The sequence below is a fragment of the Anomaloglossus baeobatrachus genome, chromosome 2, assembly GCF_048569485.1.
Source record: "Anomaloglossus baeobatrachus isolate aAnoBae1 chromosome 2, aAnoBae1.hap1, whole genome shotgun sequence".
NCBI lineage: Eukaryota > Metazoa > Chordata > Amphibia > Anura > Aromobatidae > Anomaloglossus > Anomaloglossus baeobatrachus.
The window spans coordinates 419,725,906-419,742,758 of record NC_134354.1 but is presented as its reverse complement, the minus strand read 5'-3'; the positions used below and the strand labels follow the sequence as shown (position 1 = coordinate 419,742,758).

General features: G+C 47.0%; 7 non-coding genes across 7 annotated transcripts; all 7 read left to right on the top strand.

Annotated features, from left to right (window-relative positions):
- The first annotated feature begins 1,438 nt into the window (after window positions 1-1,438).
- LOC142292505 (U2 spliceosomal RNA) lies at window positions 1,439-1,636 on the top strand. The gene has a single exon (XR_012750659.1). It is a non-coding gene; the product is annotated as a U2 spliceosomal RNA (small nuclear RNA).
- Window positions 1,637-3,201: 1,565 nt separating this feature from the next.
- Window positions 3,202-3,393, top strand: LOC142292569 (U2 spliceosomal RNA). The gene has a single exon (XR_012750708.1). It is a non-coding gene; the product is annotated as a U2 spliceosomal RNA (small nuclear RNA).
- A 2,189-nt stretch (window positions 3,394-5,582) lies between these two features.
- Window positions 5,583-5,767, top strand: LOC142293230 (U2 spliceosomal RNA). Its single transcript, XR_012751214.1, has one exon. It is a non-coding gene; the product is annotated as a U2 spliceosomal RNA (small nuclear RNA).
- Window positions 5,768-7,338: 1,571 nt separating this feature from the next.
- Window positions 7,339-7,536, top strand: LOC142292504 (U2 spliceosomal RNA). The gene has a single exon (XR_012750658.1). It is a non-coding gene; the product is annotated as a U2 spliceosomal RNA (small nuclear RNA).
- Window positions 7,537-9,101: 1,565 nt separating this feature from the next.
- LOC142292590 (U2 spliceosomal RNA) lies at window positions 9,102-9,295 on the top strand. Its single transcript, XR_012750728.1, has one exon. It is a non-coding gene; the product is annotated as a U2 spliceosomal RNA (small nuclear RNA).
- A 1,570-nt stretch (window positions 9,296-10,865) lies between these two features.
- Window positions 10,866-11,058, top strand: LOC142292578 (U2 spliceosomal RNA). Its single transcript, XR_012750717.1, has one exon. It is a non-coding gene; the product is annotated as a U2 spliceosomal RNA (small nuclear RNA).
- A 1,594-nt stretch (window positions 11,059-12,652) lies between these two features.
- LOC142292511 (U2 spliceosomal RNA) lies at window positions 12,653-12,840 on the top strand. Its single transcript, XR_012750665.1, has one exon. It is a non-coding gene; the product is annotated as a U2 spliceosomal RNA (small nuclear RNA).
- Window positions 12,841-16,853: the final 4,013 nt, after the last annotated feature.

Here is a 16,853-nt window from a genome sequence, read left to right as displayed (position 1 = left end):
TTTTTATCTTTCACACTTTTCACTTGCTTTATTCATCCAAATAGCAAACTCATCACCACTCAACTTGACCAACTCTGCTATGTCCCGTGCAGTATCTTGTTCTCCGTCTTATCTAGATCATTTGCAATTGAATGGAATAGATCCCTTTTGGACAAAGTGGATTCAGCTGATGCTGCTGCTGCAGTGACCACAGGTGTGAGAAGATCTAGAATTGGCATCTGGTGCGATCTCTCCGCTTCCACTCCAAATAAAGTTACCTGTTTATTCCTATCATGCATTGGTTTTTGGTGTTTTCTTTGAGCAATGATGATGGCTTCAGTGGTCTGTTGGCTCCCCCTCCTGGAGGAAGAGTTTGCTTGCTCTTGGACATTCTAAAAGAGAGGTCATGATAGACATTTAGCTTCTGAGCACAATTGGGGACAGTCATGGGTGATGAATGATTTGCAACCTGCTGCGAAGCCTGATACCGCAATATAAGGAACGTCAAATACTAAGAAAGGGCAGCCTATGAAAGAATTACTACTTTCAATAAGTACACTTAAACGGCTAATTGGGAATAGAAAAACTGTAAAAAGCCCTCTGAGAAAGCCCCCCTCTAACCTTTGATAGTAAGCTTTTCTGTAGTCTGCCTGTTGATGTATTTTCCGTTTGAACTGTGCACAACATGAAGAGACGGAACACTGGCGGCTTGTCACAATGCCCCCGCTGACATCACAATAGCGCTGCTGCCTAGAAAACAAGCTGTGCAGCAGAAGTTGTTCTTTGGGTGGGAGGGTGGGCTAGTGGAAGGAGGGGGCAAGCTCTTTTTTTCCCGGGTGGTAGGGGGATGACAGGAGAAGGGATGCGGGTGGTGAGAAGGGTACAGAGGGCAGGGTTTGGGGGCTGGGAAGGAAAGGGAAAAGATTAGGGTTTGGGGATGATGAAAGGGCTTTCTACGGGTAAGGATGGCAAAGGGTGGCAGTGACGGAAAGTCAGGCAACCTGTCCTGTCCGTCTTTTTGTATCGTGAATTGGAAAGACTGCAAGGGGGAGGGGAGTTGCTTGCGCCCTAAAGGAGGAGTTATTCAGATTCATTGCAGTGGGCGGCGGCTGCAAAACGCACCATTCTTCTTGTTTTTGCTCTGCAAAGCAGCCTTTTCAAGGGTTGGCTTGGGTGACAAAATGTCTTCTGTAGGCGTGGGTTTGTCTCCCTCTCGCTCTCTCTCCCTAAGATGTGTCCGGCATAGGCCAGGGTGCCACTCGAGGCCCAAACCAATTCTGGTTATCGCTTCTCGGCCTTTTGGCTAAGATCAAGTGTAGTTTGGGAGGGTACTACCTTGGTTGGTGCTGAAAGGTGCCAGGGTATTGCACAACTGTTGGCCTTGGGGGAGTGTGCATCGTAGGATGTCATAGCCCTCTTGTGACGGACAGTTACCTGGGCAACGAGAGGCGGTCACTTTATTATTTTCAAACTCATCCTTCAAAAAAAAAAATAAAAAAAAAAATCTGTTCTTATCAGTTTAATATCTGATACGTCCCCTATCTGGGGACCATATATTAAATGGATTTTTAGAACAGGGAGATGGAAAAAGAGCTTGCTCTGTCCACTCCACGCATTGACCTGGTATTGCAGTACCTCCAGGACCGGTGCACCCCTTCTTAACCCAGTTTCCAAAAGCAGAACTCGATTCACCTGATTCATATTAGCCCGATTAATGAATTGGAAGAAAGCATACAACTTCATAGGCACCTCAATTTGGCCCATTCACTTTTCACACTTCCTCCTTTTGCTTTTTATCTTTCACACTTTTCACTTGCTTTATTCATCCAAATAGCAAACTCATCACCACTCAACTTGACCAACTCTGCTATGTCCCGTGCAGTATCTTGTTCTCCGTCTTATCTAGATCATTTGCAATTGAATGGAATAGATCCCTTTTGGACAAAGTGGATTCACCTGCTGCTGCAGTGACCACAGGTGTGATAAGATCTAGAATTGGCATCTGGTGCGATCTCTCCGCTTCCACTCCAAATAAAGTTACCTGTTTATTCCTATCATGCATTGGTTTTTGGTGTTTTCTTTGAGCAATGATGATGGCTTCAGTGGTCTGTTGGCTCCCCCTCCTGGAGGAAGAGTTTGCTTGCTCTTGGACATTCTAAAAGAGAGGTCATGATAGACATTTAGCTTCTGAGCACAATTGGGGACAGTCATGGGTGATGAATGATTTGCAACCTGCTGCGAAGCCTGATACCGCAATATAAGGAACGTCAAATACTAAGAAAGGGCGGCCTATGAAAGAATTACTACTTTCAATAAGTACACTTAAACGGCTAATTGGGAATAGAAAAACTGTAAAAAGCCCTCTGAGAAAGCCCCCCTCTAACCTTTGATAGTAAGCTTTTCTGTAGTCTGCCTGTTGATGTATTTTCCGTTTGAACTGTGCACAACATGAAGAGACGGAACACTGGCGGATTGTCACAATGCCCCCGCTGACATCACAATAGCGCTGCTGCCTAGAAAACAAGCTGCGCAGCAGAAGTTGTTCTTTGGGTGGGAGGGTGGGCTAGTGGAAGGAGGGGGCAAGCTCTTTTTTTCCCGGGTGGTAGGGGGATGACAGGAGAAGGGATGCGGGTGGTGAGAAGGGTACAGAGGGCAGGGTTTGGGGGCTGGGAAGGAAAGGGAAAAGATTAGGGTTTGGGGATGATGAAAGGGCTTTCTACGGGTAAGGATGGCAAAGGGTGGCAGTGACGGAAAGTCAGGCAACCTGTCCTGTCCGTCTTTTTGTATCGTGAATTGGAAAGACTGCAAGGGGGAGGGGAGTTGCTTGCGCCCTAAAGGAGGAGTTATTCAGATTCATTGCAGTGGGCGGCGGCTGCAAAACGCACCATTCTTCTTGTTTTTGCTCTGCAAAGCAGCCTTTTCAAGGGTTGGCTTGGGTGACAAAATGTCTTCTGTAGGCGTGGGTTTGTCTCCCTCTCGCTCTCTCTCCCTAAGATGTGTCTGGCATAGGCCAGGGTGCCACTCGAGGCCCAAACCAATTCTGGTTATCGCTTCTCTGCCTTTTGGCTAAGATCAAGTGTAGTTTGGGAGGGTACTACCTTGGTTGGTGCTGAAAGGTGCCAGGGTATTGCACAACTGCTGGCCTTGGGGGAGTGTGCATCGTAGGATGTCATAGCCCTCTTGTGACGGACAGTTACCTGGGCAACGAGAGGCGGTCACTTTATTATTTTCAAACTCATCCTTCAAAAAAAAAAAAAAAAATCTGTTCTTATCAGTTTAATATCTGATACGTCCCCTATCTGGGGACCATATATTAAATGGATTTTTAGAACAGGGAGATGGAAAAAGAGCTTGCTCTGTCCACTCCACGCATTGACCTGGTATTGCAGTACCTCCAGGACCGGTGCACCCCTTCTTAACCCAGTTTCCAAAAGCAGAACTCGATTCACCTGATTCATATTAGCCCGATTAATGAATTGGAAGAAAGCATACAACTTCATAGGCACCTCAATTTGGCCCATTCACTTTTCACACTTCCTCCTTTTGCTGTTTATCTTTCACACTTTTCACTTGCTTTATTCATCCAAATAGCAAACTCATCACCACTCAACTTGACCAACTCTGCTATGTCCCGTGCAGTATCTTGTTCTCTGTCTTATCTAGATCATTTGCAATAGAATGGAATAGATCCCTTTTGGACAAAGTGGATTCACCTGCTGCTGCAGTGACCACAGGTGTGAGAAGATCTAGAATTGGCATCTGGTGCGATCTCTCCGCTTCCACTCCAAATAAAGTTACCTGTTTATTCCTATCATGCATTGGTTTTTGGTGTTTTCTTTGAGCAATGATGATGGCTTCAGTGGTCTGTTGGCTCCCCCTCCTGGAGGAAGAGTTTGCTTGCTCTTGGACATTCTAAAAGAGAGGTCATGATAGACATTTAGCTTCTGAGCACAATTGGGGACAGTCATGGGTGATGAATGATTTGCAACCTGCTGCGAAGCCTGATACCGCAATATAAGGAACGTCAAATACTAAGAAAGGGCGGCCTATGAAAGAATTACTACTTTCAATAAGTACACTTAAACGGCTAATTGGGAATAGAAAAACTGTAAAAAGCCCTCTGAGAAAGCCCCCCTCTAACCTTTGTTAGTAAGCTTTTCTGTAGTCTGCCTGTTGATGTATTTTCCGTTTGAACTGTGCACAACATGAAGAGACGGAACACTGGCGGCTTGTCACAATGCCCCCGCTGACATCACAATAGCGCTGCTGCCTAGAAAACAAGCTGCACAGCAGAAGTTGTTCTTTGGGTGGGAGGGTGGGCTAGTGGAAGGAGGGGGCAAGCTCTTTTTTTCCCGGGTGGTAGGGGGATGACAGGAGAAGGGATGCGGGTGGTGAGAAGGGTACAGAGGGCAGGGTTTGGGGGCTGGGAAGGAAAGGGAAAAGATTAGGGTTTGGGGATGATGAAAGGGCTTTCTACGGGTAAGGATGGCAAAGGGTGGCAGTGACAGAAAGTCAGGCAACCTGTCCTGTCCGTCTTTTTGTATCGTGAATTGGAAAGACTGCAAGGGGGAGGGGAGTTGCTTGCGCCCTAAAGGAGGAGTTATTCAGATTCATTGCAGTGGGCGGCGGCTGCAAAACGCACCATTCTTCTTGTTTTTGCTCTGCAAAGCAGCCTTTTCAAGGGCTGGCTTGGGTGACAAAATGTCTTGTGTAGGCGTGGGTTTGTCTCCCTCTCGCTCTCTCCCTAAGATGTGTCCGGCATAGGCCAGGGTGCCACTCGAGGCCCAAACCAATTCTGGTTATCGCTTCTCGGCCTTTTGGCTAAGATCATGTGTAGTGTTGTTCGAAGAGGTGGTTTAAGCTCCAGGCCACCTTAGTACAATGATACAATGCACACTGGAAAGTTGCGCTTGCTAGTTCTCTGGGTGGATAATATATTCATCTAGAGGAAAACATGGCCCTACCAGGATCGAGGCTATTAGACTGAGTAAGGGTGGGGGGCTATGGTACAACGTGCCCCAGGACTGACGACCCTGGAGTGAGTCTGAGCTTGCTGGCTTGGGACCCCGGCAAGCCTTGGGCTCTGTAGCACACCGTACCTTGCCTTTTCATACTTTTTGAGCATATTACCCTATCCCGGCCTTCTGGCTAGGAAGGGAAATTTTTATAATCCCGGTCGGAGGTCTGGTCAGCTTTGGGCTGAGAAACTAACACCCGGTTGGAGGTCCGGGTCAGCTTCGGCTGAGAAACCAACACCCGGTTGGAGGTCTGGGTCAGCTTCGGCTGAGAAACCAACACCCGGTTGGAGGTCCGGTTAGCCTTGGGCTGAGAAACCAACACCGGTTGACGGTCCGGGCAGTTTCGGCTGCGAAACCAACAACTAGTAGCTCTCTACTCCACTTGGGTAAGATGCCTGGGTGGACGCTGGGAGCAACAACAAGGCTCAACCAGGCTTCGGCTTGGGGGAGCACCGAAGATCCCTGACCCTTGCTGTGGCCTTCTGGCTCGGAGGGACGGGGTTGATTTTTGGGGACCCTCTCCTCACGGTGGGGTCCACACGAATCCTAGCCTTTGCACTGTTTTTAGTGTGACTTCGGTCATGCATTTTTGTGGTGCTTTGGAAAGCTTCATTAAATCTGTTCTTATCAGTTTAATATCTGATACGTCCCCTATCTGGGGACCATATATTAAATGGATTTTTAGAACAGGGAGATGGAAAAAGAGCTTGCTCTGTCCACTCCACGCATTGACCTGGTATTGCAGTACCTCCAGGACCGGTGCACCCCTTCTTAACCCAGTTTCCAAAAGCAGAACTCGATTCACCTGATTCATATTAGCCCGATTAATGAATTGGAAGAAAGCATACAACTTCATAGGCACCTCAATTTGGCCCATTCACTTTTCACACTTCCTCCTTTTGCTTTTTATCTTTCACACTTTTCACTTGCTTTATTCATCCAAATAGCAAACTCATCACCACTCAACTTGACCAACTCTGCTATGTCCCGTGCAGTATCTTGTTCTTCGTCTTATCTAGATCATTTGCAATTGAATGGAATAGATCCCTTTTGGACAAAGTGGATTCAGCTGATGCTGCTGCTGCAGTGACCACAGGTGTGAGAAGATCTAGAATTGGCATCTGGTGCGATCTCTCCGCTTCCACTCCAAATAAAGTTACCTGTTTATTCCTATCATGCATTGGTTTTTGGTGTTTTCTTTGAGCAATGATGATGGCTTCAGTGGTCTGTTGGCTCCCCCTCCTGGAGGAAGAGTTTGCTTGCTCTTGGACATTCTAAAAGAGAGGTCATGATAGACATTTAGCTTCTGAGCACAATTGGGGACAGTCATGGGTGATGAATGATTTGCAACCTGCTGCGAAGCCTGATACCGCAATATAAGGAACGTCAAATACTAAGAAAGGGCAGCCTATGAAAGAATTACTACTTTCAATAAGTACACTTAAACGGCTAATTGGGAATAGAAAAACTGTAAAAAGCCCTCTGAGAAAGCCCCCCTCTAACCTTTGATAGTAAGCTTTTCTGTAGTCTGCCTGTTGATGTATTTTCCGTTTGAACTGTGCACAACATGAAGAGACGGAACACTGGCGGCTTGTCACAATGCCCCCGCTGACATCACAATAGCGCTGCTGCCTAGAAAACAAGCTGTGCAGCAGAAGTTGTTCTTTGGGTGGGAGGGTGGGCTAGTGGAAGGAGGGGGCAAGCTCTTTTTTTCCCGGGTGGTAGGGGGATGACAGGAGAAGGGATGCGGGTGGTGAGAAGGGTACAGAGGGCAGGGTTTGGGGGCTGGGAAGGAAAGGGAAAAGATTAGGGTTTGGGGATGATGAAAGGGCTTTCTACGGGTAAGGATGGCAAAGGGTGGCAGTGACGGAAAGTCAGGCAACCTGTCCTGTCCGTCTTTTTGTATCGTGAATTGGAAAGACTGCAAGGGGGAGGGGAGTTGCTTGCGCCCTAAAGGAGGAGTTATTCAGATTCATTGCAGTGGGCGGCGGCTGCAAAACGCACCATTCTTCTTGTTTTTGCTCTGCAAAGCAGCCTTTTCAAGGGTTGGCTTGGGTGACAAAATGTCTTCTGTAGGCGTGGGTTTGTCTCCCTCTCGCTCTCTCTCCCTAAGATGTGTCCGGCATAGGCCAGGGTGCCACTCGAGGCCCAAACCAATTCTGGTTATCGCTTCTCGGCCTTTTGGCTAAGATCAAGTGTAGTTTGGGAGGGTACTACCTTGGTTGGTGCTGAAAGGTGCCAGGGTATTGCACAACTGTTGGCCTTGGGGGAGTGTGCATCGTAGGATGTCATAGCCCTCTTGTGACGGACAGTTACCTGGGCAACGAGAGGCGGTCACTTTATTATTTTCAAACTCATCCTTCAAAAAAAAAAATAAAAAAAAAAATCTGTTCTTATCAGTTTAATATCTGATACGTCCCCTATCTGGGGACCATATATTAAATGGATTTTTAGAACAGGGAGATGGAAAAAGAGCTTGCTCTGTCCACTCCACGCATTGACCTGGTATTGCAGTACCTCCAGGACCGGTGCACCCCTTCTTAACCCAGTTTCCAAAAGCAGAACTCGATTCACCTGATTCATATTAGCCCGATTAATGAATTGGAAGAAAGCATACAACTTCATAGGCACCTCAATTTGGCCCATTCACTTTTCACACTTCCTCCTTTTGCTTTTTATCTTTCACACTTTTCACTTGCTTTATTCATCCAAATAGCAAACTCATCACCACTCAACTTGACCAACTCTGCTATGTCCCGTGCAGTATCTTGTTCTCCGTCTTATCTAGATCATTTGCAATTGAATGGAATAGATCCCTTTTGGACAAAGTGGATTCACCTGCTGCTGCAGTGACCACAGGTGTGATAAGATCTAGAATTGGCATCTGGTGCGATCTCTCCGCTTCCACTCCAAAGAAAGTTACCTGTTTATTCCTATCATGCATTGGTTTTTGGTGTTTTCTTTGAGCAATGATGATGGCTTCAGTGGTCTGTTGGCTCCCCCTCCTGGAGGAAGAGTTTGCTTGCTCTTGGACATTCTAAAAGAGAGGTCATGATAGACATTTAGCTTCTGAGCACAATTGGGGACAGTCATGGGTGATGAATGATTTGCAACCTGCTGCGAAGCCTGATACCGCAATATAAGGAACGTCAAATACTAAGAAAGGGCGGCCTATGAAAGAATTACTACTTTCAATAAGTACACTTAAACGGCTAATTGGGAATAGAAAAACTGTAAAAAGCCCTCTGAGAAAGCCCCCCTCTAACCTTTGATAGTAAGCTTTTCTGTAGTCTGCCTGTTGATGTATTTTCCGTTTGAACTGTGCACAACATGAAGAGACGGAACACTGGCGGCTTGTCACAATGCCCCCGCTGACATCACAATAGCGCTGCTGCCTTGAAAACAAGCTGCGCAGCAGAAGTTGTTCTTTGGGTGGGAGGGTGGGCTAGTGGAAGGAGGGGGCAAGCTCTTTTTTTCCCGGGTGGTAGGGGGATGACAGGAGAAGGGATGCGGGTGGTGAGAAGGGTACAGAGGGCAGGGTTTGGGGGCTGGGAAGGAAAGGGAAAAGATTAGGGTTTGGGGATGATGAAAGGGCTTTCTACGGGTAAGGATGGCAAAGGGTGGCAGTGATGGAAAGTCAGGCAACCTGTCCTGTCCGTCTTTTTGTATCGTGAATTGGAAAGACTGCAAGGGGGGAGGGAGTTTCTTGCGCCCTAAAGGAGGAGTTATTCAGATTCATTGCAGTGGGCGGCGGCTGCAAAACGCACCATTCTTCTTGTTTTTGCTCTGCAAAGCAGCCTTTTCAAGGGTTGGCTTGGGTGACAAAATGTCTTCTGTAGGCGTGGGTTTGTCTCCCTCTCGCTCTCTCTCCCTAAGATGTGTCCGGCATAGGCCAGGGTGCCACTCGAGGCCCAAACCAATTCTGGTTATCGCTTCTCGGCCTCTTGGCTAAGATCAAGTGTAGTTTGGGAGGGTACTACCTTGGTTGGTGCTGAAAGGTGCCAGGGTATTGCACAACTGCTGGCCTTGGGGGAGTGTGCATCGTAGGATGTTATAGCCCTCTTGTGACGGACAGTTACCTGGGCAACGAGAGGTGGTCACTTTATTATTTTCAAACTCATCCTTCAAAAAAAAAAAAAAAAAAATCTGTTCTTATCAGTTTAATATCTGATACGTCCCCTATCTGGGGACCATATATTAAATGGATTTTTAGAACAGGGAGATGGAAAAAGAGCTTGCTCTGTCCACTCCACGCATTGACCTGGTATTGCAGTACCTCCAGGACCGGTGCACCCCTTCTTAACCCAGTTTCCAAAAGCAGAACTCGATTCACCTGATTCATATTAGCCCGATTAATGAATTGGAAGAAAGCATACAACTTCATAGGCACCTCAATTTGGCCCATTCACTTTTCACACTTCTTCCTTTTGCTTTTTATCTTTCACACTTTTCACTTGCTTTATTCATCCAAATAGCAAACTCATCACCACTCAACTTGACCAACTCTGCTATGTCCCGTGCAGTAACTTGTTCTCCGTCTTATCTAGATCATTTGCAATTGAATGGAATAGATCCCTTTTGGACAAAGTGGATTCAGCTGATGCTGCTGCTGCAGTGACCACAGGTGTGAGAAGATCTAGAATTGGCATCTGGTGCGATCTCTCCGCTTCCACTCCAAATAAAGTTACCTGTTTATTCCTATCATGCATTGGTTTTTGGTGTTTTCTTTGAGCAATGATGATGGCTTCAGTGGTCTGTTGGCTCCCCCTCCTGGAGGAAGGGTTTGCTTGCTCTTGGACATTCTAAAAGAGAGGTCATGATAGACATTTAGCTTCTGAGCACAATTGGGGACAGTCATGGGTGATGAATGATTTGCAACCTGCTGCGAAGCCTGATACCGCAATATAAGGAACGTCAAATACTAAGAAAGGGCAGCCTATGAAAGAATTACTACTTTCAATAAGTACACTTAAACGGCTAATTGGGAATAGAAAAACTGTAAAAAGCCCTCTGAGAAAGCCCCCCTCTAACCTTTGATAGTAAGCTTTTCTGTAGTCTGCCTGTTGATGTATTTTCCGTTTGAACTGTGCACAACATGAAGAGACGGAACACTGGCGGCTTGTCACAATGCCCCCGCTGACATCACAATAGCGCTGCTGCCTAGAAAACAAGCTGCGCAGCAGAAGTTGTTCTTTGGGTGGGAGGGTGGGCTAGTGGAAGGAGGGGGCAAGCTCTTTTTTCCCGGGTGGTAGGGGGATGACAGGAGAAGGGATGCGGGTGGTGAGAAGGGTACAGAGGGCAGGGTTTGGGGGCTGGGAAGGAAAGGGAAAAGATTAGGGTTTGGGGATGATGAAAGGGCTTTCTACGGGTAAGGATGGCAAAGGGTGGCAGTGACGGAAAGTCAGGCAACCTGTCCTGTCCGTCTTTTTGTATCGTGAATTGGAAAGACTGCAAGGGGGAGGGGAGTTGCTTGCGCCCTAAAGGAGGAGTTATTCAGATTCATTGCAGTGGGCGGCGGCTGCAAAACGCACCATTCTTCTGGTTTTTGCTCTGCAAAGCAGCCTTTTCAAGGGTTGGCTTGGGTGACAAAATGTCTTCTGTAGACGTGGGTTTGTCTCCCTCTCGCTCTCTCTCCCTAAGATGTGTCCGGCATAGGCCAGGGTGCCACTCGAGGCCCAAACCAATTCTGGTTATCGCTTCTCGGCCTTTTGGCTAAGATCAAGTGTAGTTTGGGAGGGTACTACCTTGGTTGGTGCTGAAAGGTGCCAGGGTATTGCACAACTGCTGGCCTTGGGGGAGTGTGCATCGTAGGATGTCATAGCCCTCTTGTGACGGACAGTTACCTGGGCAACGAGAGGCGGTCATTTTATTATTTTCAAACTCATCCTTCAAAAAAAAAAAAAAAAAATCTGTTCTTATCAGTTTAATATCTGATACGTCCCCTATCTGGGGACCATATATTAAATGGATTTTTAGAACAGGGAGATGGAAAAAGAGCTTGCTCTGTCCACTCCACGCATTGACCTGGTATTGCAGTACCTCCAGGACCGGTGCACCCCTTCTTAATCCAGTTTCCAAAAGCAGAACTCGATTCACCTGATTCATATTAGCCCGATTAATGAATTGGAAGAAAGCATACAACTTCATAGGCACCTCAATTTGGCCCATTCACTTTTCACACTTCCTCCTTTTGCTTTTTATCTTTCACACTTTTCACTTGCTTTATTCATCCAAATAGAAAACTCATCACCACTCAACTTGACCAACTCTGCTATGTCCCGTGCAGTATCTTGTTCTCCGTCTTATCTAGATCATTTGCAATTGAATGGAATAGATCCCTTTTGGACAAAGTGGATTCAGCTGATGCTGCTGCTGCAGTGACCACAGGTGTGAGAAGATCTAGAATTGGCATCTGGTGCGATCTCTCCGCTTCCACTCCAAATAAAGTTACCTGTTTATTCCTATCATGCATTGGCTTTTGGTGTTTTCTTTGAGCAATGATGATGGCTTCAGTGGTCTGTTGGCTCCCCCTCCTGGAGGAAGAGTTTGCTTGCTCTTGGACATTCTAAAAGAGAGGTCATGATAGACATTTAGCTTCTGAGCACAATTGGGGACAGTCATGGGTGATGAAGCAACCTGCTGCGAAGCCTGATACCGCAATATAAGGAACGTCAAATACTAAGAAAGGGCGGCCTATGAAAGAATTACTACTTTCAATAAGTACACTTAAACGGCTAATTGGGAATAGAAAAACTGTAAAAAGCCCTCTGAGAAAGCCCCCCTCTAACCTTTGATAGTAAGCTTTTCTGTAGTCTGCCTGTTGATGTATTTTCCGTTTGAACTGTGCACAACATGAAGAGACGGAACACTGGCGGCTTGTCACAATGCCCCTGCTGACATCACAATAGCGCTGCTGCCTAGAAAACAAGCTGCGCAGCAGAAGTTGTTCTTTGGGTGGGAGGGTGGGCTAGTGGAAGGAGGGGGCAAGCTCTTTTTTTCCCGGGTGGTAGGGGGATGACAAGAGAAGGGATGCGGGTGGTGAGAAGGGTACAGAGGGCAGGGTTTGGGGGCTGGGAAGGAAAGGGAAAAGATTAGGGTTTGGGGATGATGAAAGGGCTTTCTACGGGTAAGGATGGCAAAGGGTGGCAGTGACGGAAAGTCAGGCAACCTGTCCTGTCCGTCTTTTTGTATCGTGAATTGGAAAGACTGCAAGGGGGAGGGGAGTTGCTTGCGCCCTAAAGGAGGAGTTCTTCAGATTCATTGCAGTGGGCGGCGGCTGCAAAACGCACCATTCTTCTTGTTTTTGCTCTGCAAAGCAGCCTTTTCAAGGGTTGGCTTGGGTGACAAAATGTCTTCTGTAGACGTGGGTTTGTCTCCCTCTCGCTCTCTCTCCCTAAGATGTGTCCGGCATAGGCCAGGGTGCCACTCGAGGCCCAAACCAATTCTGGTTATCGCTTCTCGGCCTTTTGGCTAAAATTAAGTGTAGTCCCTTCATTGGGTTTGCCTTGGTCTTGGCTGGGAGGGGCCCGGGCTTGCACAACCGCTGGCTTCGGGGATTGTTGCGCCTTTTGGTGCTTACGTCCCCTTATGGCTGGTGGTTCCTGGGCTCGGGAGGCGATCACCTGCGGCACTGCGCTTTTGTGTGGTGGCCGATGACCGTTTTCTGAAAATTGCGGATGAAAAAAAAAAATCTGTTCTTATCAGTTTAATATCTGATACGTCCCCTATCTGGGGACCATATATTAAATGGATTTTTAGAATAGGGAGATGGAAAAAGAGCTTGCTCTGTCCACTCCACGCATTGACCTGGTATTGCAGTACCTCCAGGACCGGTGCACCCCTTCTTAACCCAGTTTCCAAAAGCAGAACTCGATTCACCTGATTCATATTAGCCCGATTAATGAATTGGAAGAAAGCATACAACTTCATAGGCACCTCAATTTGGCCCATTCACTTTTCACACTTCCTCCTTTTGCTTTTTATCTTTCACACTTTTCACTTGCTTTATTCATCCAAATAGCAAACTCATCACCACTCAACTTGACCAACTCTGCTATGTCCCGTGCAGTATCTTGTTCTCCGTCTTATCTAGATCATTTGCAATTGAATGGAATAGATTCCTTTTGGACAAAGTGGATTCAGCTGATGCTGCTGCTGCAGTGACCACAGGTGTGAGAAGATCTAGAATTGGCATCTGGTGCGATCTCTCCGCTTCCACTCCAAATAAAGTTACCTGTTTATTCCTATCATGCATTGGTTTTTGGTGTTTTCTTTGAGCAATGATGATGGCTTCAGTGGTCTGTTGGCTCCCCCTCCTGGAGGAAGAGTTTGCTTGCTCTTGGACATTCTAAAAGAGAGGTCATGATAGACATTTAGCTTCTGAGCACAATTGGGGACAGTCATGGGTGATGAATGATTTGCAACCTGCTGCGAAGCCTGATACCGCAATATAAGGAACGTCAAATACTAAGAAAGGGCGGCCTATGAAAGAATTACTACTTTCAATAAGTAGACTTAAACGGCTAATTGGGAATAGAAAAACTGTAAAAAGCCCTCTGAGAAAGCCCCCCTCTAACCTTTGATAGTAAGCTTTTCTGTAGTCTGCCTGTTGATGTATTTTCCGTTTGAACTGTGCACAACATGAAGAGACGGAACACTGGCGGCTTGTCACAATGCCCCCGCTGACATCACAATAGCGCTGCTGCCTAGAAAACAAGCTGCGCAGCAGAAGTTGTTCTTTGGGTGGGAGGGTGGGCTAGTGGAAGGAGGGGGCAAGCTCTTTTTTTCCCGGGTGGTAGGGGGATGACAGGAGAAGGGATGCGGGTGGTGAGAAGGGTACAGAGGGCAGGGTTTGGGGGCTGGGAAGGAAAGGGAAAAGATTAGGGTTTGGGGATGATGAAAGGGCTTTCTACGGGTAAGGATGGCAAAGGGTGGCAGTGACGGAAAGTCAGGCAACCTGTCCTGTCCGTCTTTTTGTATCGTGAATTGGAAAGACTGCAAGGGGGAGGGGAGTTGCTTGCGCCCTAAAGGAGGAGTTATTCAGATTCATTGCAGTGGGCGGCGGCTGCAAAACGCACCATTCTTCTTGTTTTTGCTCTGCAAAGCAGCCTTTTCAAGGGTTGGCTTGGGTGACAAAATGTCTTCTGTAGGCGTGGGTTTGTCTCCCTCTCGCTCTCTCTCCCTAAGATGTGTCCGGCATAGGCCAGGGTGCCACTCGAGGCCCAAACCAATTCTGGTTATCGCTTCTCGGCCTTTTGGCTAAGATCAAGTGTCTTGCCAGAAGGTTCCCAATTGCTACCCTTGGCCTTGTAGCTTAAATGGCTACATGCTGCTATTGGGGGTAGTGAGCAGGAAACGAGAAGGCGACGCCTTTTGGCTAGGATCGTGTGTCTTAGCAGGCGGTCCTCAATTGCTACCCTTGGCCTTGTAGCTTAAATGGCTACATGCTGCTATTGGGGGTAGTGAGCGAGGCTGTTAACCCTTGGTGATCCAGGAGGTGTTTTGAAGATGGGCGCCACCGTCCGTTTTGCTGGGACCGGGGATACCCGGGTCCGTTTTGGTTTCCGTATTGATGTCGCAGAGGAAAAGTTGCAGCATTTCCATCTGGAATACTTGGTGAACAAAGTTCTATATGACATCCTGGATGTGAAGAAGAATGAGATCGTTTGTCTTCAGGAGTTCAGACGAAGTGGACGGTATGTGCTTGTCCTTTCCCATATTGGCGCTTGCCAGAATCTTTATCGGTCCTTGTTAATGAATACTACTAACTCTTTGCTGAGTGGACTTGACTTTACCCTGCTTTATTCTAAGGGCGATGTTCCTTTAGTGGTGTTTATGCACAACCCTTTTGTTAATGTGGCAGAAATCACAGACTTCCTGATGAAGCATTGCAGCTATGTTCAGTACTCACACAAAATTACCAACAAGGAGGGACTCTGGACGGCAAGCATAAATATTTTGTGCGTTTTGGGGTGGACCCTCAGGGCCCTGGGGGTTTCCGCCACCCTCCCTCTACTTTTCATATTGGGAAAGATTCTGGTTACCTGTTCTATCCAGATGCCCCTTATTTTTGCCGGAAATGTAATGTTTTTGGTCACACTCAGGATAAGTGTCCTTATGAAGCAACCTGTAGGAAATGTAACCAGGTGGGGCACATGGCTAGGGATTGCAGCAACCCCATTGTTTGCAATGCTTGTGGAGAAGTCGGGCATGCCTATCGGGACTGCAGGAACCGCACTAAGACCAGGCTATACGCTCAGGTGGTCGCAGCGGCCCCTGTAGCTCCTGTTAAGGCTGCACCAGCTGCTAGTCACCCTGTTGCTGTTTCTGCTAATGACCCTGTTCTTCTCCCTGTTACTACTGCTCAGGATTTGGATAAAGCTCCTGCAGTCTCTCCATGTCCACCTGATCAAGGAATGGAGGTCTCCGAGCTGGAAGCTGATCTCCCTTATCACTCTGCTGCCTGTGGCGAGGGGGAAATCGAGGAGGATTTGAGCAAGTCCCCTGCGCTGTCATGGGGTACAACAAAGTCTCTGGTGAGCAAAGATGGTAGTCCAGCTGGGCAGGGGGATTTTTCTGCTTCAGCTGCAGTCAGGTCATCGGAGGAGGGGGAGTTTATGGCTGCTAAGAAATTAAAGCTTGCAGACAAGGGGTGGAGCACTGTCAGTACTGCAAGTGCAAGCCCTTTGAGTGATCGGGTCTACCCTGACATTAGCTTTTCACCTGGAGTTGATGATTTTTTTGGGGAGGTTGCAGACACTCACTGCTTTGTGTCTCCCTGCCAGCCTCCAGAAGGAGAAGGTTGAGGCGAAGATGGCCAGCTTACGGTTACCTGGTTAAACTAGTAAGAACATGGCTCCCAAAACTACATGTAATGTCCTATCCTTGAATGTGAGACAAATTAAATCCAGAGGAAGAAGAGCTACTATCCTCAAATATGTTTCTAAAATAGGTGCAGATATCTTTTGTTTGCAGGAGTGCAGACTGTTTGATGCTCCTACGGATCAAGATTGGCCTCATGGACAACACATTTGGTCTAGTTCGTCTGTAAATAAAAATGATGGTGTGGGGATTCTGTTGGGTAACAAGGACTTTTCTTTTGATAGTTATACAGTAGTGGAGGTGGGGAGATGTATCATTGCAATTATTAACTATAGAGGGTGGCGGGTTAGGATTGTTAATGTATATTGTCCTACGAGAAAAGAAGATCGTTTAGCTCTGTTAGAGAAAGTTGGTTTATTTTTGCCAGGAAAAATGCCTACTATTTTTGTTGGGGATTTTAATTGTACGACGGAAGGTAATATGGATGTAACCGGGAAAAAGCTGTTACATATCATTTCTGATTTTTCTTTCTCAGATGCCGCTGTTGTAAAGTTGGGCAATCCACCACCACCTACGTACAAGGCGGACAGAGGAGGTATAGAATCACGGATTGACCGTATGTTTTTTTCTAAAAATATTGAGTGTGTAAGGTTTGAAAAGTGTGCGGTTCCTTTTTCGGACCACGAATGTTTGAAGGGTGTGTTCAGAGGGGATGGTGGACCTGTAAAGAGGGGTGCTGTATGGAAGTTAAATGTGAGATTGCTAGAGGATGCAAAAGTGATGAAAGAGTTTAAAGAAGAGTACCGAAGATGGGGGTACTACAAAAACAGGTTTGCAAGTGTGTTAGAGTGGTGGGATTGGGTTAAAGGGGAGATTAAAACTTTTTTCAGGAAATGGGGCTACAAAAAAGCTACCATGTATCGTAATAAATTTAAAGATGTGAATACTCGGATTGATTGGTTACAAAAGTGTAGTAGGTCTGGGATTGATGTAAGTGATTCGTTGGTGGAGGCAAAAAATGAGTTGAAATGTCTG